General features: G+C 48.0%; 1 non-coding gene across 1 annotated transcript; it reads left to right on the top strand.

Moving 5' to 3' along the window:
* Window positions 1-23,706: 23,706 nt before the first annotated feature.
* Window positions 23,707-23,809, top strand: LOC144281477 (U6 spliceosomal RNA). The gene has a single exon (XR_013349993.1). It is a non-coding gene; the product is annotated as a U6 spliceosomal RNA (small nuclear RNA).
* Window positions 23,810-24,278: the final 469 nt, after the last annotated feature.

Here is a 24,278-nt window from a genome sequence, read left to right as displayed (position 1 = left end):
TCATCTGTAAAATGGGCTTAATAATGTCTGCCTGACAGATTCTACAGTGTTTTTGTACCATTTCCTGCTATGCCTGAATTGCAGATTGGCATGAAGTGTCCTTTCCTTGAACTGCCCTCATACAGAGCTCCTATGGAAACAGGTGTATATATCACCAATTATATCTTTTAAATTATATCATTGCATGTATGTGGGTGGCTCAGGGCGTGATCCCAGGGTACTGGGTTTGAGTCCTACATCAGGCTCCCTGCATGGAGCCTGCTTCTCCCTCTGCCTGTGTCTCTGCTTCTCTCTCTCTCTCTTTCTCTGTGTCTTTCATGAATAAATAAATAAAATATCTTTAAAAGTAAATACATAATAAAATGATGCCATTGCCATCAGCATTTTATCCATAAGAACGTGTGGAATTGGCAAGGCGTAGGTAATATGTACATTAAAAGACGTGGGATGATCCTCCTGCCTGGGAGATGCTTGTAGGGCAGCAGCGGAGAGTATGAACTCCAGATCCCGGAGGCCTGGGTGCAGGTGCTGGTCTGCCTCCCACATGCTGGGTGACTCTGAGGAAAGGTGCCTCAGTTACCGCATCAGTAGAACTGCCACAGCAACCACGACTACATGGCAGGGCTCTTAGGGGGACGAGACCCATTGATTCATGTGAACCTCTCTGACGGTGACGAGAACGTGATGAGTGCTACGTACAGGTTCCTCCAATAAATGACAAACATGATGTAGTAAAGAAGGCAAATGCATTTCATGCGATTGCAGGGCGACGTGACAACAGCCGGGAGAGGAGTGTGTGTGTGTGTGTGTGTGTGAGGCACGCTGGAAATCCAAGCAGGGAGCAACTGACTGGCTGGAATCACGGCAAGGAGTGTCCCTGGGACGGGTCAGGGGTCTCAACGCTGGGGGCCTGCCGGGGTGGCGGGGAGGAGGGAAGGCAGGCTCTTCCTGCCATCCCGGGGAATCAGACTCCTTCTTCCTCTTTTAATGGCAGCCTCTCTTTTGCAATTTCTGCTCTAAAACTTGAAGTCCACGGGGAAGCATTTGCTTGGTCTGTGTTTCCTCTAAAAGGGAATCTGACTGAAGATAATGCTGGCACACCCAAAGGCTGTGTGTCCGCAAATATCTGCCGGTTCTATTCTTGACTATTGACATATGCCCACATTCTACAGAGGGATGCTGCAGGGATCCGATCAGAAATAACAGAGTCTACATGTGACCCAGGGTGGGCTAGTCCCCAGGGGCTCACGGGGCCTGGGACTTAAGTGCGGCCACCCGGTGGGACTCAGACACCTAGTTCCTCCTCCAGACGCGCGCTTGGCAGCGGGGACCTCGCTTCCAGGAGGCTTTGAGGCTCCCGCTCGGAGGGCGCCCCTCTCAAAGAAAGGGGTGACGCTCACCCTTATTTCAGTGAACCTGCAGGTAGACTCGGGACAATGGCTCCTGTCTCATGTAACTGCTCCTTGAACAAGTGCTCTCCTGATTGGAAAAGTGATGATTTTATTTCATTTTATTTTTAGAAAAAAAAATCACCGAGCGCTGGATGCCGAGGACAGCTGGAGTGCGTGGGACGTGGGACGCTATTTTTTCCTCGCTGCTTTGGGAACCAAGCAGATGGGTGGCCACTTGATTATATCAGGGGCCATGTATGGTGCCTTCCAGCTGTTGGCCACGTGACCGCGTTTACTGTGGGTAGAGGGAAGAATTTCCCTTCTGCTTTCCATTTTCCCTTTGGTCCTCAGCCTCCTTAAATTGTGTTCTGGGCTGCTGAAAGCACATCTGCCTACTTCTCTCTGAAATATGCAGCCGTGGATTCTCTAAGGGAAAAGAATTTCCAGGCACCTTTTGCAAAATGTGCAAAGGGACTTTGCAACGCTCAGGGTAACCTGAGCAGGATCTGGGCTTTTCCCGGTTGGCAGGTAACACAGAGCCCAGGTTCAGGTGAGCGTGGCCCACAGCGGGGGCAGTGGCATCATGCTTCTGCAGCCAGGGAGCGAGGCCGGGGAAGACTCCTTCCTGCTAGCGGTCCATGCCTCTCTGCTGTCTCTTTAGAGACAGGATGAAAAGACAGCACTTGACATGCACGCCAGCGCTTTACATTTTGCAAAGAGCGCTGCGCTTTACACATGGCACACAGGCTTCCATATACTCTCAGCTAAATGCTAGGTTCTGGGACCCTGCTTGCCCTCAAGTCTGCTTGTCCTCAGACACGGGCCCAACAGCTCACGGTTGGCGAGATACAAAGTCTCCTGCAATGGGTGTCTGCCAACGTGCGGGTGATGGCGCAGGGGTCCCGGTCCTAGCTGCCCCAGGTACCTGACCTGAGCCACGTCTATCCATCTGTGACGTGGGGACTATTGTCTTGCTTGTGGATCTCACCAGTTTGGCTGGATCTGGTGCAACTCTGTGGGCTGCCGCCTGGCGTGGGATGGAGCTTCGTGCGCACGCTGCTCCCACTACGGGCAGAGTGGCCTAGCCCTGAGTTGCTCTCGGGCCAGGTATGATGATGTCAAAGACGCTGAGTCTTTGACAAATCATAAGACCAGACTTCGCAAGCATCTTACCTCCTCGTGAAAACGAGGTCACTGTATCTCACACGTCCTTCGGCGCATCCCTGAGACTAGGCCCCAAACAAAACCACTGTGGACAGAGCTCTGTCCCTACCTGTGCTTCCCACTTTGCATCTCTTCCCCTGCTGTCATTTTGTCAGTGATACCGTGCGGCCAGTGTCCCTGCGAAGTCGGTCACATCACCTCTACGTTGCCTTCGAGGCACCAGTGCTTCGGGACCTAGGGGGATTTTGCATGGATCCTTCTGGTAACGGGGGCGGGGGTGGGACCCGGGATGTCAACCCAGGCCTTCTGACCCCGACACGTGAGGCTTTGTTAGGTGGCTCTGCCGTAGGCGCCAGCGCGTTCTCCCGTCCAGCCCCCACCGTGGGAACGCATGCTGCTTTAGGAAACCTCTTCCCATCTCTGCTTGGTCACGTACGACTTCATCTCTGGCTTTCCAAGAGTCCCCGTGGGAAGGTGACTTGACGCCCGTTCAGAGTTTTTGTAGAAACTTCTCCAGTGCAACGCAGGTACTCAGGGGTGGGTGCAGACTTGATTTTACAAGTACATCTGTTCTGTTTATTTTTGCTTCTTTGCAGTATTATCAACTTCTGCTCCATATGGATGATCCATATTGTGCCTTGGTGAAATGATGCCACATTATGCTTTTATGCCTTTATCATCAAACACTACTCATGAAAAAATCACCAGGTTTGCCTAGGTTCATCTGTTCAATTTATTTTTCCCAAACTTTATTTTGAATAAAACACCTACGGTAAATGTGATTTATGTAAATGAATAAAACAAAACTGTTATATAAGCTTTTTTGACATCATTCAGTCCCGTTCTGTCGGGGTGCCACTATACAAAATCTTCTGGCAGCATGTTTTCCATAGGATTATATTATTTCTGAAATCGCAGAGCCAAAGAGATAAAACTATAATATACTTTCAAACGCTTTAATTTAATTTTTTTCCCTTCTCTCCCCAAGCTTCCCATATGGAGGAACTCCAATATTTTAAAAGAAGCTTTTACTTATGAGAATCTTTCCGCACTATTCCAAGTGCCTGTAGCTATTCCTCTCTCTCATACTCTCTGCATTTCTCTATTTTTCTCACACCTCGCTCGCCGATTTTATTTAAAGAATGGCAATCCATCTTTCCTTTTTTCTCCCCCCCTCCACTTCTTTATTGTTATATTTTCTTGCTTTCTACCCCCTGGGACCCTGAATGGAAGAATTTTCATGCGTCGAGCTTGTGCTAGGGGCCAACTCCCGTGCCCTGGATTTACACGCATTATCTCACTTACTGCACACAACACACAGCCTCTTATCTCCACGGGGCAGATGGCAGATGAAGGCTCGGGGAGCTGGGAGCCTGAGCAGCTCAAGGGCACGCGGCTACGCTACCCACCATGCCGCTGAACGTGTGCACGCCCACCTTGCTGCGCGGGCTCCAGGAGCGTAAATGCCTTTGCACTTGCTGGACCCAGGATAGACGCCATCCTGTGTGGCTCACACCGCAGCAGGAAGATGTCTCTCCCTTAGGGTCCACGGGCATGGTGGAGGCTCCCCACGTGGGCAGAACTTTTGGGTCATTGTTAGCCTCTTCGTTCAATACAGCGAGGAGAGTGAGCCCCAGAGAGAGGCTCATGGCCTACCCGAAGCCCGGCTAGTGGCGGCAAGTGCATGATGCGGAGCTTCTTGAACCTGTGCCCAGCATGCACTTCCCATAATCTAAACTCAAAGACACACTGTGTCCCTCCCATAACGTAAGCCATTGATTAGTTCATTAAACATTAATTCCTAAGACTTCCTTAAAGCAGACACATCATATGTAAGAGGTGGCCAACATTAACATTTGCGATAATGTATGTGAAAGCTTTTACAAATCACATACAACTAAAATATATGATGTTATGGTTATTGTAAATGTGAGTGTTGAAGAGCAATAATGAATCAGACTTAGCCTTTCCCTCATAAACAAATGCCAAGTGGGTTGGATATCTTTTGAGCCTCCTTTCATATCTGTGGGGAAATCTGGTACCAAACGTTGGCCTTGCATTACTATTGAGACATTGTCTACTGGATTTCTCAAACCGTTCTTCAGATATTTTTGTACACCTCAGACACAATATTCAAATACCGAGCTTCCGAGCCCAGAGGATCTCCTGTGGATTACTCATCGGGAGATACGTTCTCACTCACAGTCCAGTGGCTGCGTATCCTGGAGAGTTCACTCGAATCACAACTTTCTATATCTTCCCTAGTACCAGGATAGAAAGCCGGGGATATTTTTGAGTCTCTCCCACTGCAGAATGGCAGGCAGCTATCACAAAAAGATGCTCGAGTAGAACGGACCTGGGAGATGGGTTGGTATTCTCTATGCCGTAATGCAATGTGAAATTAGCTCAGCCTAAAAGGTAGTCGTGAGTACACTAGGCTCGATCTGTACGGTATTTGTCAAACGAAGAGTGGTTGTACATTCAGTCACTGCCAAGCAGATATCTGAGCATTACTGTTTTAATACTTTCTTCATGTGCTCATAACTCATGCTCAGCGTCAGTGTTTGGGGACCGATCTGTTTTTAATTATGGAAGCAGAGGTTCCATATTGCTTTTGTTCCCCCCTCCTCCCCGTTTGCCACATTTCTACTGCAGGGAGAGGAAGATTCTCTCTACTGCCTGAAAACGTGGCTGAGAACATCTCACCAGCTCAGACTCTGCTGCTCCTTAGGAAAGCATCAGTGTAAAGCCGCTCCTTTTAAAGTGAGATTTACTTGTCACAATCATGGCTATGCTAAGTGAGGTGATGGTTTGCCTCCTACACAACTGGTATTTGGCAATTAGCAATGCAACGTCCCACCCAGTAGCTCCTCGCTTCCTGGGCAGCAAGGGCTTTAACGTGTTGGCGTCAAGGAAGCCTTTCTGCAATGTTTATCCCTTAACTGAGAGTGAGGATTGAAGAAAAGCCACCGGGAACAGGCGGAGGCCGAATTCTGGGTGCGGAATCATAGTATGGTGGCAGTGATCCCTGTGCGCATTATTGTTGCTGTGCACGCTGCTTGGAACCTGCAAGGTTCTCCACATGGATCCCATGTTAATGCTTGTTCTCCTTGTTCTCCCTTTTTACGGAGACCCACGGAGGGCTGCAGCTTGCATCCGTTTGTGTTGCCAGCACCTTTGGATGCTCTCACTTCTGGATCAGGGCTCCAGCTCTCCTTTCCCTTTGCCCTTCTTTCTCAATCCTTTTTCCAGTCCGAGTCCCATTGGCTTCCACTCTGGTGTTGCACTCATGCAGAGTGATCGTTGGACTGATTACTGGACTTCGTATTCCCCTAGGGGAATTCAGCAGAGGCATGTGGGGGCGGGGGTGGAGTCAGATGCCAGGACCGTTTATACAGGCAGACCCTGGAGTCAATGAGCAGCCTCTTCCTTACACTTCCTTACACCCTGTCCCCTGGAAGGCAAGGAATGAACTATGCTGATTGACCCTTTAGTCCCTCCGTGGGCAGAATTAGTTCTCCCAGATTTTGAAACAAGAGAGAAAGACTAGCTCTTGCCCAATAAAACATAAGTCAACAAATGAACATAAATAAAACATAAATCAAAACATGAACTTTCAAATGGTAACATCCAGCCTATTACTGGCTGGTAGCTGGAGTGTGGTGGAAAAGCACAGGGTGGATTTTGGAACGTTATTTACCCCACTAACCATATTTCTTTTACTAAAAAAATGAATATGAGCATGCTTAATGTGCCAAGTTCTTTTGAGAGTTATATAAGTTAATGTACTCAAAAATGCCAGTATGCTCGCCAGCACCATGGAGAGCTAAGAGGTTATATTGTCTTCCTCCACTGGCCCCGTCCTACTCCTTGTTCATATTTCTCTTCTACATCAATGTGGGTCAGAACTTTGTACCCTTCCCAACAAGAGCCCCAGAATCCCAGGAATCATCCCTGTTTCCATACTCCACACCTATACTCTATGCCTAAATCCTGTGGGTTCTAGTTCAGAGAGATCTCGTATCTTCCAGGGTCTCCATCCCCACTATCAGCTTCCCTATCGAGTTTTAGGACCTAGGTTATCTCAAGCCCAAGCATTATCTCATGTCCACCCAGTTACAACTGCCATCAATTTCCTCCTACTCTGGTTCTTTCTTGTTATGTTTGTTTTTCTTAAAACAAACATATTATTGTTTATTTTTTTAACAATAAAAAATTATTTTTTAGAGCAGTTTCAGGTTCACAGCAAAATGGAACAGAAGATACAAAGATTTCCCATACACCTCCTGCCGCTGAGCATACAGAGCCTCCAGGTCATTTCCAGTTTTTCCACCTTGGGTACATTTGTTCCAATTGATAAAAACCACACAGATGCATGATCACCACCCAGTGTTTACACTGGGGTTCCCTCTACGTGACATTGTGCAGGTTTAGACAAACGTATAGTGACATGTTATCTACCATTATTGTATCACACAGAGTAGTTTCATTTTCCAAAAAAGTCCTCTGTGCTCTGCATATTCATCTCTCCTCTCCCCTGTCCTGCAACTCCTGGAAACCACGGAGCTTTTTTTTTTTTTTTATGGCCATCGTTTTGCCTTTTCCAGAATGTCATATAGTTGGAACCATACCATATGCAGCCTTTTCAGATTTTTTTTTTTTTTTTTTTTTTTTTTACTTAGTATACACATTTAAAGTTTCTCCATGTTTTTTTCATGGCTCGATGGCTCATTTATTTTTAGGGCTGAATAATATTCCATTATCTGAATGTGCCACAATTTATTTATCCGTCCACCTACTGAAAGAAATCTTGGTGGCTTCCCAGCTTCGGCAATTATGAATAAAGTTGCTATAAACATTCACATGTAGCTTTTTGTGTGGGCCTAAATTTTCGATTTAGTTGGGTAAATACCAAGGAGCCCAATTACTGGATCATATGGTAAGAATATGTTTAGTTTCGTAAGAAGCCACCAAACTATCTTTCAAAGTGGCTGCACCATTTTTGCATCTCTGCCACCAATGACTGAGAGTTTCTTTTACTCCACATCTTTGTCAGCATTTGATGTTGTCAGTATTCCAGATTAAGGCCATTCTAATCCTATGCAGTGCTATCCCATTGCTTTAATTTGCATTTCCCTAACGACAAATGAGGTGGAGCATTGTTTCAGATGCTTATTTGTCATCTGTGTATCTTCTTCACTGAGGTGTCTTTACAGGTCTTTGGCTCATTTTTATATCCCCTTTGGCCCATTTTTTTTGATCCCGTTGTTTGCTTTCTTATTATTGAATGTTAAGAGTTCTTTGTATATTTTGGATAATGGTCCTTTATCAGATAAATCTTTTGCAAATATTTTCTCCCAGTCTGTGGTTTATATTTTCTTCCTCTTGACAATGTCTTTCACAGAGCAGATGTTTTTAGTTTTAATGAAGTCCCTGTTGTGAATTGACTCTTTCATGGGTCATACTTTTGATGTTATATCTACAAGGTCACTGCCATTCCCAAGGTTATCTACATTTTCTCCTGTGTTATCTTCCAGGAGCTTTATGCTCTTGTGTTTTATGTATAGGTGTGTGATCCACTTTGAGTAAATTCTTTTGTGAAGGATACAAGGTCTGTGTCTAGATTTGTTTTCTTGCATTTGGATGTCCAGTTGCTCTAGCACCATTTGTTAAAAAGACTGTTTTTCTTTGTTATATTGTCTTTGCTTATCTTTTGCCAAAGATAAGTTGACTATGTTTATGTAGGTCTCTTTCTGGATGCTTTATTCTGTTTCAGGGATCTATCTACTTCTGTGTTCTTTTACCACCCACTGTCTTGGTCCCTGTAGCTTTAAAATATGGCCTAAAGTCAGGTCCTATCAGTCTTTCAGCTTTGTCCTTCTCCTGCAATATTGTACTGGCAATTCTGGGTCTCGTGCCTTTCCCTATTTACGTCAGGGTCGGTTTGTTGATATGCACAGAATAGCTTACTGGGATTTAGGCTGGGACTGTGGTGAATCTATAGATCAAGTTGGGAAGAATTAACATTTTAACCATATGAGTCTTCTTTCCTTGAACATGAAATATCCCTCATTTTACTTAGTTATCTCATTTTGTTCATCAGAGTTTCAAAATTTTCCTCACACACATCTTGTACACTTAGATTATCAAATTTGCAGCGCAAATTTGTTACCAGTACTCCTTTCTCACCCTCCTAATGTCCATGGGCTCTGGACTCACATCCTCTCTTTCATATCCTCTTGCTCATTATTTGTGCCCTCTTTTTTTTTTTTCCCCCCCTTAGTTAGCTTGGGTAGAGTTGTATCAGTTTTACTGATCTTTTCAGAGTCATCTTTTGGTTTGGGTTTTGTTGATTTTCTTTATTGGTTTCCTATTTTCCTTTCTTTCTTTTTTTTTTCTTTCTGCTTTAATTTTTATTACTTTTTTCCTTTCTGCTTATTTTGGATTTAATTTGCTATTTTTCCCCCTAGTTTCTCTAAAGGAGAAGCTTAGATTATGAATATATATATATATATATATATACACACATATATATATTTGTTTTCTAATATATGTATTCAATACTATAAGTTTCTCTATAAACACTGCTTTTACTGTACCCAATAAATTTTGGGATTTCTTCTTTGGCCTATGTGTTATTTAGAAGAGTTTTGTTTAATCTCTAAGTATTTGGGGATTTTCCAGCTATCTTTCTATTACCACAATTCCATTGTGGTCTGAAAGCAGACATTGTACTATCTCTATTCTTTTACATTTATTAAGAGGTGTTTTATGGCCCAGATGTGGCTTGGTAAGTCTTGGTAAATCTTCCATGTGAGTTTGATTTTATGTCATTTGAAAATGATGTGCCTAACTGTAGGGTTGTTGTTGTTTTTTTTTTTTTCTTTTTCTGTTGTTGTTGTTGTTGTTTTAGCACTTATCCTGCTTGATATTCTCTGATCCTCCTGGATCTCTAGTTTGATGATATTAATTTGGTGGAAATTTCCAGTTATTATTATTTCAAATGTTTCTTCTGTTATTTTCTCTTTCTTCTGTTTCTGATTTTCCCCTTATGCTTACGTCTGCCTTTTGTAATTGTCCCAGCAGAGTTAGATCTTCTGTTTGCCTTTTTTCAGTCTTTTTTCTCTTTGTTTTTTAGTTTTGGATGTTTCTGTTGAGATTCTTTCCTGAGCCATGTCCAAACTACTAATAAACTTATCAAGAGGTTTTTCATATCTGTTATAGCATTTTGATTTAGGGTATTTCTTTCTGACTCCTTTCTTGGAAAATCCACTTCTCTGCTTACACTATTTTCTTTATCTACTTAGATTAATCAAAGTTATTTTAAGTCCCCTGTCTGACAATTCCAACTTCCCCGACATGTTGAGTGTGTTTATGATGTTTGCTCTGTCTCTTCAAACTGTGTTTTGCTTGTTAGTATGCCTTGTCACTTTTTCTGGAGAGAGAGCCTTGACGTCCTGAGTAAGAACTGCTATAAACAGGCCTTCAGGCCTGGTGGTAAGATGAGGGGCTGGGGCAGCATTCTCTGGTCCTCTGTAAGGTCTCAGTCTCGGTAAGCCGGGGCCTCTGGATAAAGAACTTCACACTAGCTTCTCAGTTTTTTTCTGTTTTCTGCCCTCACTCCTCTAGGTAGGACAGGGAGCTTAGAGGGGGCTCATATTGGGTATTTCTTAGGCTCTGACAAAACCCCAGCAGGTTAGGTTCTGGTTACCTATTATCTCCTGAGAGCAGACCTGGTAAACAAGAACAAAATGCTCTGGAATATTGTAGCTCAAAATGATTATTTTTCTTCTCTCTCAGCCAAAAGTCCAATATTCACTCTGAGAGCCTGGCTGAGATTCTGGAATAAAACACAAACATGGGAGACCTCTGTGTGACTGGGTCCCCCTGGAGTTTTTAACTCTCAGACATGCCCACATTTGTCAAGTACAGTTTAGGTTTTCCTGCTCTAACATTTTCCCATGGAGGTTTCCGTGCAAGAGTTTCTGCTCCGTTGGGCTGTAATTCTCCACATTCACCTGTTTCTCCAACTTTGGGGGGCAGCAGTTTACCCCGTGACCTCCCTTCCCGTATGGATCTAGGAAGACTTGTTGGTTTTTCAGTTTGCTCAGCTTCTTACTTGTTATTAGGGTGGAGTGCTGAACTTCTAAGATCCTCACAGGGCAACACAAAATTAGGCTGCTCCATTCTTCATACATATTGAGTCAGTCCTTGGTTCTTGGTTATCTTCACCTGCCGGAGCAAGGCACACATTCACAGCTTCAAGCTTAATCTCTCCCTACTTTTCCAGCTTCCTGTTCTTCCACTGTATTCACACCACAGCCACAGCAGACTTCCAGACCCTCCACAAACACGGGGTCCTGTCTCTTATTCTCTGCCTTAGCAGGAGCCATTCCCTAAATCTAAATGACCTTTCCCCACTCTTCTCCTTATTGAGAATATATTCAACCTTTAAAATGTTGTTAAAAACAAAAAACAAAACAGCTCTTTTTTCCCCTACAAACCATGCCCTAGTTAAAGGCTCCTCCCTTGTTACCTTGTATCATTTGATTAGAGTGCTTACACCATTTTAAGTATCTACATTCTCCTTCTCCCAGCAGGCTATGCTTTCCAAAATGCAGTGTCTCTAACTAATTCTCTTGAATGAACAAATGGAAAAATCAGCGATTGAACATAAGAGGTTGGATTTCTTTTGTCTCCAAAACCCTTTCCCTGATTTTTAAGTTGGATCTTTTCATAAGCCGTTAGAAATCACTCAGACATTTTATTTTCTGTATTTTCTTTTATTTAATGGATATTATCATTGTTGGTATCATTTCTCTCTTAATCATTTTATAATCATGATATTGCACAATTGCACTGGCAATATAATGGAGGTATCAGTTGACTCATGTACAAATAATCAATACTGCCCAAAAGTTACAGCTATTATTGTCGCCGACCCACCTGACACATCACTTCCACTCCTGGCATCTCTTGCTGCCGTTCGGATCACACTATTTGAGACACTGAACGTGATGCTGTTCATATGTCATGTAACAAGCTCTTGAGGTAGATTTTAGGACCACAACTCTATAAACAAGATGAGTGAAGATCAGAAGATTCAAAGGTCTTTGCAGTCACAGAGCCAGTGAGTGACACAGTCAAAAACAGAACTCGTTACCCCATCCCCATGGGCTGCATACATTTGCTTCATGTTATGGGACCTTTCTGCTTAGCCTTCCATTGTCTTTATTCAACTTTCTGTTTTTCCACAAACACTTTCTAACCTCTATTCCTTAAACTTCTGACTTTCTGTAACCTGTGGACAGTGATGTTTTCCGTTCGGTCCACTTCCGTTACCTATTTTTATTTTCCTATTTTTCAACGTCCTCTGATAATTTTCTTTATCCTTTTTTTTCTCCTTCCTACTATTTCCCTTGTTCAGGTCTCATTAGGTAACAAATTACGGAAACTAGGTATAAAAAATAGCAGTTTTTTTCACTTGTTCATCATCAAATGCGGCGTCAACCTCCAGAGATGACTAAGGTAACGCTCTTATGTCATTTACTTTTAAAACTATAGAAGAATACTCTGAAGCCCCATGTTGCAAAACATTGCACTCCATAAAACCATCTTTATTTCGATTTCTTGCACAATTTCATTTTATTTTTGTTGTCCAAAGATGGTGCTCAGCGGGGTGTGGCGCTTACCTCAACAAGAGAGACAGGCTATATACCAACAGGGTAACCTGCACCCAGAGTCGCAAAGGAGGCCTTTGCCTCTATGTAAAGGAGAAATTCAAATGGTTGCTCGTAAAGTATGAGGGAGCTTTTATTCCTCAGAAATGTGAACTTCCCTTCTATTTTGGGAGATCATGAAATCTTCTCCTGTTCCCTTCCTGAGGTGTGTGTAAAATGAATTCTCTTATCAGTTCAGCCTGCCCAGGAGAGATAATTTAGTAGCAGAACAGAGAGCGTCCTTGTGTGATTTCTACCCGGTTTCCTTTGCAAATGCAGCATGTGATTTCATGGACTTTTTATTTTATTTTATTTTTGTATTAGAAGTTACTGAATTTGAATGAGCTACAATCCCTCTTTTTAATAGACTGTATCAAAAATGTTTAAATGCCATAGCATTGGTGGAACTGTACATTATGTCTGAGGACAAGGCCTAGGAGCATTTGGAGTGTTATCAGCAGCTTTAAATAGGTATTGGGTTTGAAGATAGAGCGTGTGATGAAAGAAAGCCAGACCCTACCAGGTTATTTAGCTTTCAATTCTGAGGAACCTGTCATTGCTTGCCTCTGTAAACCTACCTAATGTGATTTATCTGATCCATTTCAATGCAGGGAAATGAAATGGCTCCTGTTAGCAACCAATACAGAAACAGCAGTTATAAACTCACAAGGCGGGTGCTGCTCAAACATCTAGGCTAAGCACTTTTTAAATTAGCACTTTAATCTTGTTAGTGGTCTGTAAATGAGAACCTCTCTCGGCAATCAGATGCTCACAAATAGGGCCATTTCCCATGGACCAATGATGTTGAGAAGACTGGAGCTGTCTTGCTAAGGAGGATTGACTTTGTAGCAGAGTTTTAACAGAGCCAGATGTATCACAGCGACTCTTCCTTTGGGAGCCTAGGGTTTGACAGTCAGGGGACAACTTGCGTCACTGTCTGCCACCCCTACCACCCTCTGGTACTACCATTTCCTTCCATGGCTTTCTTCCCAAAGTCTATGATCTCCTCAAGGACAAGGAGGTAGCACACTTAAGATAACCCAGAAGAGTATGAGTGTGTGTGTGTGGGGGGGGAGCTGGGGATAGAAACCAGGTAACTTCACTGCAGGTGGCTGAAGCCCTCATGCTCACCAACATCTTTGAGATGAATGATTAAATTATGCTTATGCCTTAATGTCCTGATTCTCTCTCAGTCCCCAGCCTTGCTGTTGGGCCCCTGATGTCCTGCTCGCTTTTGCTAGGCCATTCCTTTGGGGGTCCTGTGTATGCTCCTATCACAGTTGTATTCCTTCTGGCTGATTGGTCTCATGGGCCATGAACTTGCCCCTCATATGTCTTTGAAAAACGCCTGCTTCTGTGTACTACTGCCTTATCACTCACATGTGGCCCACAGCGTCATCTAGTTCCTAAATGTGGTTAATCAGAAGCAACACCTGGGGAACTTTCCAAAAATAGATTCTATGACCCTGTCTCAGTTCTGCTGAAGCTGAATGAAAGATGGAGTAGGGGGATGTGCACATTTTAGAAAGATTTTCCAAGTGAACCTTATATTCAGTCAGGTTGGGGAGCTAGTAACTGGGATCACCATCTTTAGAATCTCCTTAAGCCTAGCTGTGAGTACAACCGAAGGGCAGTGCTGGGAAGAGCCTCTGACCAACCATTAGAAGGAAGACCTCAATACCTGCTCGGTGAGCAGATGGCAAAGTTGGCGGGTTATTCTGAAGACCTCAAACACTGACTCGGTTTCTAGTAGCATACAATCTCCCACCTCTGAAAGCCACTGCAGACCTGCCTGAAAGGCCTGCAGCACTCTTCGGCTGAAACCCTGTATCCCACACCCATCTGAACGTGTATCTTTGATTATTATCCAAGAATTATGTGAAAATATACTTGTTAAAAATAGCAATGCCCAGATATATAGAGGAGTCGGTAAACAGCCCTTTCCACTTGGCAACCCTGGTTACTCCCTAACTTAAACCAGGTAATTTACTAACGTTTCTATGCTGGTAGGCCCCACTGCATACATATGTAGGGAGACAGAGAGAGAGAGAGAGAGATGTGTGTAACCATGGCAAGTTGATCAGTGTTTCCATGTCTTAGTTTCCTCATCCAGAGGATGAATAGCAGCAGCTTTATGACTCAGCTGTGAGGAGAATTAAATGAGTTCATATTTGTAAAGCTCTGGAAGACAGTAAGCACTATGTAACTGTGTCTGACCAGCAAACATGCCCCTATACTTTCAATATGCTATAGATCCCAGGCTTACAATTTGCAGTTTTTCATATAATTGACGCTTTTATGTCTTGGAGCTTTTTCTATGCTAGTACACACAAATATACCATAATAGTGTAACAACCACAGAGTATTATATGGATGGACTTAGACTTATTTAATAATATCCTTCGATAGCCAATTGTGTCATCTTCAAGAACTGGTGTGTTTCAAATACTGCAATACATAATGAAAAAGATGCACTTATTTGCATAGACAGGGAAACTTTTGTAGAAGAAAAACTTTGAATTGTTGAAGGGGTCTGCAGATTTTCAGACATGAGAGATAATGACAAATGTCCACTCCAAGGCCGTCCCCGTCTTCCCCCTCAGCAGCAGGGCGTGAAAGGACCTATTCCCTTCCCAATTACATGCTGGATCTGGCAAGCTTTGAAATAAAATCTGTCCCAATGTAAGGTATAAGAGAAGGCCTCAGAAAGACCTCTGCCTAGACAAGTTGGAGCTCAGGCGCAGCCTTCTGAGTGGCAGTGAGAAGGGCCTCCCCCTGACCCCCAGGATTGCCAGATGTGAGGCATGATGTGGGCTGTGGCCAAGTCCCAGGGATGACAGTATTAGATACATACTAGGAACCAGTTCATTTTGTTTCCTTTCATTCAACTTGAACCTTACCCCCAACATGTAGTTTTGAGTCTAGTAACCTCCCAGCGTGCTGCTGAGATGAATAAGCCACACGATTGTATCCAAATGCATGAGAAAAACAACCCTGTTTAATAAAGTTCTCAGGATTAGCATTTCTGTTTTGGAGACTGCCAAACCCAATGCTTTTAGTGTTGGCATCGCTATCAGTGATATCTTTTCTTGACAGTAATTATAATATTGAGCCAATTGCTTCTTGAGGACAGAAAGATAGAATTAGATATATAAAATATCATTGACTCCCCTTCCTATGCAAAAGCTCCTGGGGTCTAGTTATGGGCGATTTACTGCATCCGGTGCTTCGGGGCTCCCAGTGTGACGGACAGCTGGACAGTGTGCACCGAGGACTGACCGACTCAGAGCCCGGCTGCGTGGGCTCACCCCTCCAGGTCTGCTGGGGACAAGCTGACCAGCTGAACATTCACTTTCATCTCTCCGAGTTGTACTTTCCTCATTTATAAAACAAGGGAAAGAGCACACATCTCAAAGTGGAGTTGTGCAAATCGACGAAATGAAAGAAGCAAGCACCTTGCTGAGTCTCAGGACCAACAAGGGAGGAGCGTCACTCAGTGCTACACCCTCAGTCACAGATGGAGCTCAGGGTTTGGTGTATTTCTCTAGGTCATGTCACCGATCAAGGAAAACACGGGACATCTAACTTCTGGGGAAGTGCTCCTACCATCAAGCTACACGCACTCAGAAATGCTATGCTTTAAAAAAAATTATTTATTGGACAGAGAAATAGAGAGAGAGCACAAGCAGGGGGAGGGAGAGCGGGAGAGGGAGAAGCAGACTCCCCACTGAGCAGAGAGCCTGATGCGGGACTCGATCCCAGGACCCCGAGATCATGACCTGAGCCCAAGGCAGATCCTTAACTGACTGAGTCCCACTCTGGCTCCCCCAGAAATACCGTTCTACCCATGGAAAACCAGCAAGACCGGCAGGTACCTTCCTTGTCTCTGTCATGAAGCTAATCGTTCAGAATGTATCTGCAAACCACGTTTGCAATTTCAGGACAAAATAATATTTGGGCACAATTATATTGACATAAAAATTGTTAATGAGTATCATTAAAGCATACTGACACTCCAAGATCTAATAATTATATTACAATCAACTAAAACTCCTAATCCAAACCAAATATGCCAGGGAAGACCTCCATCAGGTGAGGAGGATCCATGGTTCTAGTTTAAAAGCGTAACCTCGAACCCGGAGGCGCACATGCGATTGTGTGTCTGTGGCCCGGTGGAGCTTTAGACCTAATAGAAACAAGACCAGATAATGAGACTTTGCTCTTCCTCTACAACTTTTCCTTTAAAACCCAGGTCAGACTTTTAAGTCCAAATGCTCTTCCACGCTTCCCTGGGGAACAGCCTCTTGGTGTTAGTCAAACTGAACACTAGATGTCACTGTGTTGCAACAAAATTTGGATTTTGAATGCATTTTTATGTGGCTGTAAATAAGGTGTTCCTTAGGAGGGAAAAAAAAAAAAAAAGTGACCTGTCTTTCGAAAGGACCAGTCTTTCTCCTTGGTCTCTTAAACAGTCATTTGGACAAAGTAGAAGGTTTATTTAACATCTACAAAGATTGATTTCAAATAAGCACATGCGTAAAATATATGTATACTTGACATATCAGCAACTTCAATGATTATGTTCTAATATCCGTTTTTTCCCATGGCTTTGTGCCATAGGGTTGAGAACAGTGTAGACTGAAATCTGTAAGGCAGTGATTCCTGGGCTCTGCTGTCAACCCCAAGCTGTCTCCTGACTCCCCCATTCTCACCGCAGACTCATTACCACTCGTGTCTTCTCATCACTTGCTTCCCCAGCTCCCCAAACTCTTGTCAACGGCAGGGCCATAAAACCAGCTTCATGATGTAAAATTTCTGGATGAATTTTGCCTTTCTGCCCCTGAGTTGTTAAATCCAGTGAGTCGCCCACCCAACTTTCCCTCTAAAATCCTAACAAGACCCTCTCCCTGTCTTAGTTCAGAAATGCATATTTTTCGAGAATGTGCATTCTTGCAACATCTACCTCCTAACGAGTTTCTCAAATTCAAGTTTTTCTGTCTTCATTTAAGGAAATAAAACAACAACATCCTCGATCTAAGCTTGGGTGTCCTCTCCGTGGGTGATGGCAGCAGATCCAGGTGCCTAGCATGTGTGACCTGGCCAGCCTGGTGGCAACCCCCTCACTAGCCGGTTTCCTGATTGTCTCTGAGGACTTCTATCTTATGCCCCTAAGCCTTTGCAGGTACTGCTGTCCCTGTCCACAAAGTCTTGAGTTATTTCTCCAGCTGGCCAGGTCACACATGCTAGGCACCTGTTCTGTTGGTCTATTGAGCAAAACTCAGTTCCTTCATCTCTGCATTCTTCATCAAAGCCCCCCCCCCCCTTTAATTTTTGCATCCCACATTCTAATTATTTCCTTATATTTCTATCTTCCCTTTAGCTCATGCATATGCCATAGGAAAGACCGATGTCTCTTCCTCTTTGTTACCTTGCCAGTGCTCCCTATATGGTAGGGAAGTGAATCTATACATTACATTTTTTATAGAACATGTAATACTTTCCCTCTAATTTTGAATTTGTTAATTAAAATTTAACCGCATGTAGAAGTAGAGATTTCAGTTGAGGCCCTAACAGATGGACAGATGTCATTTTCTAGGACAAGATGCAAGATCTTGAGGCTGGATTTCAGAAAGAAGAGGAGAAAACCAATCCGCATGATGCATCAGCCCTCCTCCATCCCATGATCTGAGGAGTTTAGAAGAAGCTGGAGTGGAGGTAAGATTTCTCTAGTGTGAGTCTTGATGTGCTACAGGAATGAGGGACATTCCCTCGTATCTCAAGTCAAAGACAAGGTATTTACTTACGGGAAATCGCTCAGAAGCCTGGATATCTGTGGCTTGTATTTTGGCTGACACACGACCCTAGCCCCTGATTCCCTCCTGAGAGACTCTGGGGTGGGCGTGCCACTGTGAAAGCTGGGTGAAGGGGAGGTTGGCCCTCTGGGCAAAGGATGTGCGATTATTCCTCACAAGCCATGGGCTGTGAGCAGGACAGCAGATGGGTTAGACTCAGTGCTGTCCTAGACGGTCCCTTCGAGGTTCTGGAAAGAAGACTTGACCCAAGAGTACCCTGATGCCTAGATGCTGAGGACCAAAATAAAGTGGCCACCAGGGATGGCGCACAGATTGTTAAGCAGCCCTCTGCTTCGTATCCACCTCGCTATGCTCTGTGATGCCAGGGTTGGGCTGAAAACCACCTTTCTCCGTTGCCAGGCAGGGCTCCCGAACCGTCCCGCACAGGTCCTGGGGTGGGATGACAGGCTGGAGGAAGGAGGGGCCCCATCGTCCCTCTTGCACAACTGCTCCTGGCAGCAGCCTGCATGGCAGCCCTGCTTCTCTCTGCAGTGTCAGTTGGGCAGGGCCTTATCTCGGTTTCTGGTGCTGTCCATGTTTCTCAAAGCAGCCCAGCACTCTCTCCCTAAGCAACACTCCTTCTTCAGAAGTCGGAGTCCCAGCTGCCTGGGCTCCTGCCTTCAAGCTCCCACGCAGTCAGCACCAGCGGGCCGCACCCTCCTCCCAGGCTGGGATCCAGCTCCCGGCAGGGTCCTCCTCCAAACCTCCACGTTCTCATGACCTGATCTCTTCCCTCTGTTGCCCTGGACCCAGGGCAGGTAACCCTTACACCAACTGTAGCTCTGGGATTCCAAGGGCCTTGTCTGTCTTTAAGTTGATGCTTGTCTCGCCCTTTCCCTAGATAGTACTCTCTGCTAAGATAACCAGGGAGCTTCTGCTTTCCTGCCTGGTGCCTGATTTATTAAAAAAGAAAAAAAAAGGGGGGGGGGTACCACATTTTCCACATCCAGAGCACTGCAGGTAAGGAGCCCCCAAGGTAAGGGGACATTGTGAGGACCCCACAAAAGCACCTCCGGGGAGAGAGGGTCAGCTTTATACACCTGCTGTGCCAGCGTGAATTTGAGGAGTAGGAACTTTCATCGCCTCCCTCTCCCTTCCCGAACTCCCTAACCCTGAAGGGCCAGGTGTAGCGTCCTGGCCTCGGAGCCTGCAAGGAGGGGCCCGGTGAAGAAGGGCTAAGAAGCCCACCAGGGCTGCAGGTCTAGCTGGGGATGATGCCCTACGTTTGCTCACTCTCAGGGCCGGCAACCACGCGGGGCGGCTGTGATTTAACCACTATGTATTTTGTGATATCAAGTAAAGTGATTTGCTGTTGTTCTTACTTAAGAGTGACCCGAAAGGGTAATGAGGATGGTCTTCAATTTCATGTAGGAACAAGCGGAAGAACCAGCGCACTGGACGGTTTAGGGGAATCCTAGGACGCGAACCTGGCAGGCCCGAGGCTGCAGCGGGAATCCGGACAGGTGGGTGAAGGAGGGGCCGCAACAGGGTGGGTGGCCCAGTCCCCTCAAGCCCACGGTGTCCCAGGGCCCGGGAAGGAGGGTGGCAGATGGCTTCCTCTCTTCCCCCTTAGCCCAATCACATTCTCTCTTGGAGGATCCACACAACATTGCCTTCATCACTCACCTGCCTGTCTACACTCAGGGACTGGAACCCCCCCAGGCCAGAGCCCCCTGAGCTCACCCTTTATTCCTAGCAGGTGGCACAAGGCCTGACAAACGCCAGGTCATAGCTGCTCAGCGGGAAGAACCGGAGCAGAGGTTCCTGGGGTGCAAGACCGAAGAGTACTCCCCGATTCCACGTGGGGGGCCCAGAGGTGGGGCTGGGAGAGACAGGGAGCTGACCTTGGAGGCCGGCCAGGGGGGCGAAGGAGATGCCCCCCCAGGCCTGGGGAGGGCGGTGGGGCTGTGGGGGCGGGGGGAGCCTGGGCTGGGGGCTAGACCTGGGGCGGGCTCTGGGGGCTGGGAGGGGTGCTGGGCCTGGGGCGGGCTCCTGGGGCTGCCGGGGAGGGACTGGGGGGAGGCGGTGCCCCGGGGAGGGGAGTGCTGGGCTTGGGGCGGGCTCCCGGGGCTGCAGGGGGCCGGCGGGGGGTGCTGGGCCCGGGGAAGGCTCCGGGGGCTGCGGGGGGGGAGGTGGGGGGGGATGCTGGGCCTGGGGAGGGCTCCCGGGGCCGCGGGAGGGGATGGTCGGGGCGGGGGGGGGGGGGGGGAGGGGAAGCTGGGTCCGGGGCGGGTTCCCGGGGCCGCGAGGTGGGGGGATGGTCGGGGGGGGGGATGCTGGGCCCGAGGCGGGGTCCCGGGGCCGCGGGGGGTGGTCTTGGGGGGCGGGGCGGGGATGCTGGGCCTGGGGTGGGCTCCCGGGGCCGCGGGAGGTGGTCCCGGGGGTGGGGGAATGCTCGGCCGGGGCGGGTTCCCGGGGCCGCGGGGTGGGGGGATGGTCGGGGGGATGCTGGGCCCGAGGCGGGGTCCCGGGGCCGCGGGAGGTGGTCCGGGGGGGGGCGGGATGCTGGGACTGAGGCGGGTTCCCGGGGCTGCGGGGGGTGGTGGGGGGGGGGGATGCTGGGCCGGGGCGGAGTCCCGGGGCCGTGGGGAGCCCGGGGGGGGGTGGTCTGGGGGGGGGGATGCTGGGCCGGGGCGGGGTCCCGGGGCCGCGGGGAGCCCGGGGAGGTGGTACTGGGGGGGGGGATGCTGGGCCGGGGCGGGGTCCCGGGGCTGCGAGGGGTGGTCCGGGGGGGGATGCTGGGCCGGGGCGGAGTCCCGGGTCCATGGGGAGCCCGGGGGGGGGTGGTCCCGGGGGGTGGGGGGGATGCTGGGCCGGGGCGGGGTCCCGGGGCCGCGGGAGGTGGTCCGGGGGGGGCGGGATGCTGGGCCTGGGGTGGGCTCCCGGGGCCGCGGGAGGTGGTCCCGGGGGTGGGGGAATGCTCGGCCGGGGCGGGTTCCCGGGGCCGCGGGGTGGGGGGATGGTCGGGGGGATGCTGGGCCCGAGGCGGGGTCCCGGGGCCGCGGGAGGTGGTCCGGGGGGGGGCGGGATGCTGGGACTGAGGCGGGTTCCCGGGGCTGCGGGGGGTGGTCGGGGAGGGGGGATGCTGGGCCGGGGCGGAGTCCCGGGTCCGTGGGGAGCCCGGGGGGGTGGTCCCGGGGTGGGGGTGGATGCTGGGCCGGGGCGGGGTCCCGGGGCCGCGGGGAGCCCGGGGGGGGGGGGTCGGGGGTCTGCGCGCGTGCAGGGCGGCGGCGGGTGCAGCGGGGGGCGCCGCCCTCCCCGGGGCCGCTTTCCGGCGCCCTCTGAAAGCCTTATTGATGCTCGGGGAGCGGCGGCCCACGGTTTCCTCAGCCCCCGGCGGCCCGCGTTTCCTCTGACGTGGCCTGTGCGCGGCCCCCCCAGAGCCCCGGGGCTCTCGCGTCTCCGATGCCCGACAGCTGGCGGCCCGCGCTTCCGCCCGGGGACGGCCTCGGCGGGCACAAAGGCCGGCGGCGGCTCCCTCCAGCTGCGAGCCGGGCTTTTCCGCGGGCCGGAGACGCTGCGGTCCAGCTGCGGCCTCGCCCTCCCGCGGGCTCCGCATTTTAATCAGCGGCCGTCACTGCCTCGTTTGTGGGGCTCCGCAGGTGCGCCCCCGCCCCCGCCCCCGCCCCCGCCCCCGCCCCCGGACCCCGCGCCGCCCGCAGCGCCCTTCCGCCCGCGCGGGCAGGTGAGCCGGCCTGACGTCAGCGCAGGTGCGCCCCCCCCCCCTGGCGCCCCGCCGTCGCCCCCAGCTGGAGGGCTGCGGGGAGGGGGGCTCCCCCGGTCTGGGCCCCTCTCGGGGTCCTGGGGCGCCCGCGGCCCTGCCCTCCGGAGGCTTCTGCGTCTGCAAAGGTCTCTGCTTCTCTGGGGCCAGGACACCCAGGATGCCCGCCGCTGGGTCCTCAGGGCACCTGCCCGGCCTCGCCGCGCCTGCATCGCACCTGGCCCCCAGCATCAGGACTGGCACAAAGTCGCAGAACGAGGGCAGGGCACTGGCAGGGCCCCGACGGGTGCCTGGGGGCGCCCCCCGCCCCCCACTATCTAGTGCCCTTGTCCGTCGTTTGGCCGATCGCCCTCTCCAGTCTCCCATCTCCCTGAGGACTGGACCCAGCTGGTCACAGCTGCCCGTGGGTCCTGCAGCGCCTGGCCTTGCAGACACGAAGGGATAAAAGGGATAGAAAGGGAACGACTGGAAATGGGCCGAGCACCCCCACCTTATCGGGCGGGGACTGTACTCCAAGCTTCCTGGGAGAATAGTTGATGTGACCCGCCCGGACATCTAGCAAGGAGAGTTTTAATACTTCCTTTTTTTTTTTTTTTTTTTTGTAAATGGTCATATTTGGGGTGTGTTGGCAGCAGGAAGGAAAATTATTAGGGGCACCTGGGTGGCCCTGACATTAAGCACCTGCCTGCAGAGCAGGTCGTGACCTCAGGGTCCTGGGATTGAGCCGGGTGTGGGGCTCTGCTCAGCGCCGAGCCTGCATCTTCCTCGCCCTCCGCCAGCTGCTCTGCCTGCTTGTGCCCTCTCTCTTTCTCTCTGTTAAATAAATTATTTTTTAAAAATAAAGCTTCTATCCCTCACTTCTTGCTCCTTACATTGATCTATTTCATGGGCTGCCCTCAAAGTTGGTTTCTTCAAGGGACAATGGACAGCAACTAAGTTGGCTCCTTCCCCTTTTCATCTAGAATGATGCACCCCCAGGCTGGAAACCATACTGGACTTTCTTTTATTTCAACATCACTTTTAGGCTTCTGAAAGGTATCTACTTATCACAGCACCGTGAGATGATTATTGTCACCCACAATTTACAAATGAGGAATCAAGATAAAAGAATTAAAATGTCTGTTAAAACCGAAGAAGGAAACAAATGGATTCTGGTACACTGGAGGTCTCAAACAGCAAAGGCCCAACTTGGCCTAGTGACATGTTATGGTTGGACCATGTGATATCTTCTTTCACACATTTAAATTAATTAAAAGCATTTAAAAATTAGTTTATACTTTAAGAATCCAGATGCCTATCTCCCTGACCCAGTTTCAGGTGATCTAGCAACACTGGGGCTCCATTTATACACGGCAACAGTCTCTTGATACTAGTTAATTCCTGACCACTATATTTTAAGGTGAGCTCTCCTGTTTATCAAACTTCATCTCCAGCCTGGTTTATTGATTCATAATATGTGGGAGGCTCATGAAAATACTGACTTTGCCTCAAATAGCTTCAAGAAACACCATTCCTTCCGGTCAGTGAACAGTCTGTGATATGGAAACAGTTGTCTTTAAGGGATGGTAACAAGGCCTCATTCAGTCAGAATCTGTGGCCCATGTCTCTCAAGGTCTGCATTCTGACCTAGATTTCCAAGATCAAGCAGGTTATTGCAGGGACCTAAGAATGGTTAAACAACAAAAATCAATTACTTATTAGAAAAAAACCACATAATACTTTCCTTAGATACAGAAAAATAACGAGATAAAATTCAGCTCTTTCATGCAAAAAGATCACCAGGAGTTGAACCGAAGGTCTTAGACATTGCAATATGAAAAGAAAAAGAAAAGAAAAGAAAGTTACTAAGACTTAACTGCCTACTTTGACAGCACATAGACTAGAATCAGAACAATACAGAGAAGATTAACATAGCCTCTGAGCAAGGATGACATGCAAATTCACAAAGTGTTGCATATTTTTTTAAAAGATTTAAGTAAGAGATAAAATTGCTCTTAAATGCATGTAGTGTTTTTCATAGAAAATTCAATATACTCTATAAAGCATTAGTAGTAATGGGCAGCTTTGTATACTCAAATCATTTATTCAATAAATATATATTCAGTGTGAGAGTGGCTATTCTAGGTATAGCGGATACAGCAGTGAGTAATACAGAAAGTCCTGCCCTTGCGGAGCTAATCTTATTATTTAAAAATATTTACTGTATCTCACGATGACACATGGTCTAGAGAACAATAAAGCATCATTGATTTATTTTTTTTAAAGATGTTATTTATTTATTCATGATAGTCAGAGAGAGAGAGAGAGAGAGAGAGAGAGAGGCAGAGACACAGGCAAAGGGAGAAGCAGGCTCCATGCAGGGAGCCCGACGTGGGACTCGATCCCGGGTCTCCAGGATCGCGCCCTGGGCCAAAGGCAGGCGCCAAACCGC

This window comes from Canis aureus, chromosome 12 (genome assembly GCF_053574225.1).
Source record: "Canis aureus isolate CA01 chromosome 12, VMU_Caureus_v.1.0, whole genome shotgun sequence".
NCBI classification, from domain to species: Eukaryota; Metazoa; Chordata; class Mammalia; order Carnivora; family Canidae; genus Canis; species Canis aureus.
The sequence above is the reverse complement of the archived record's forward strand: the minus strand, read 5'-3'. Positions and strand labels throughout refer to the sequence as shown.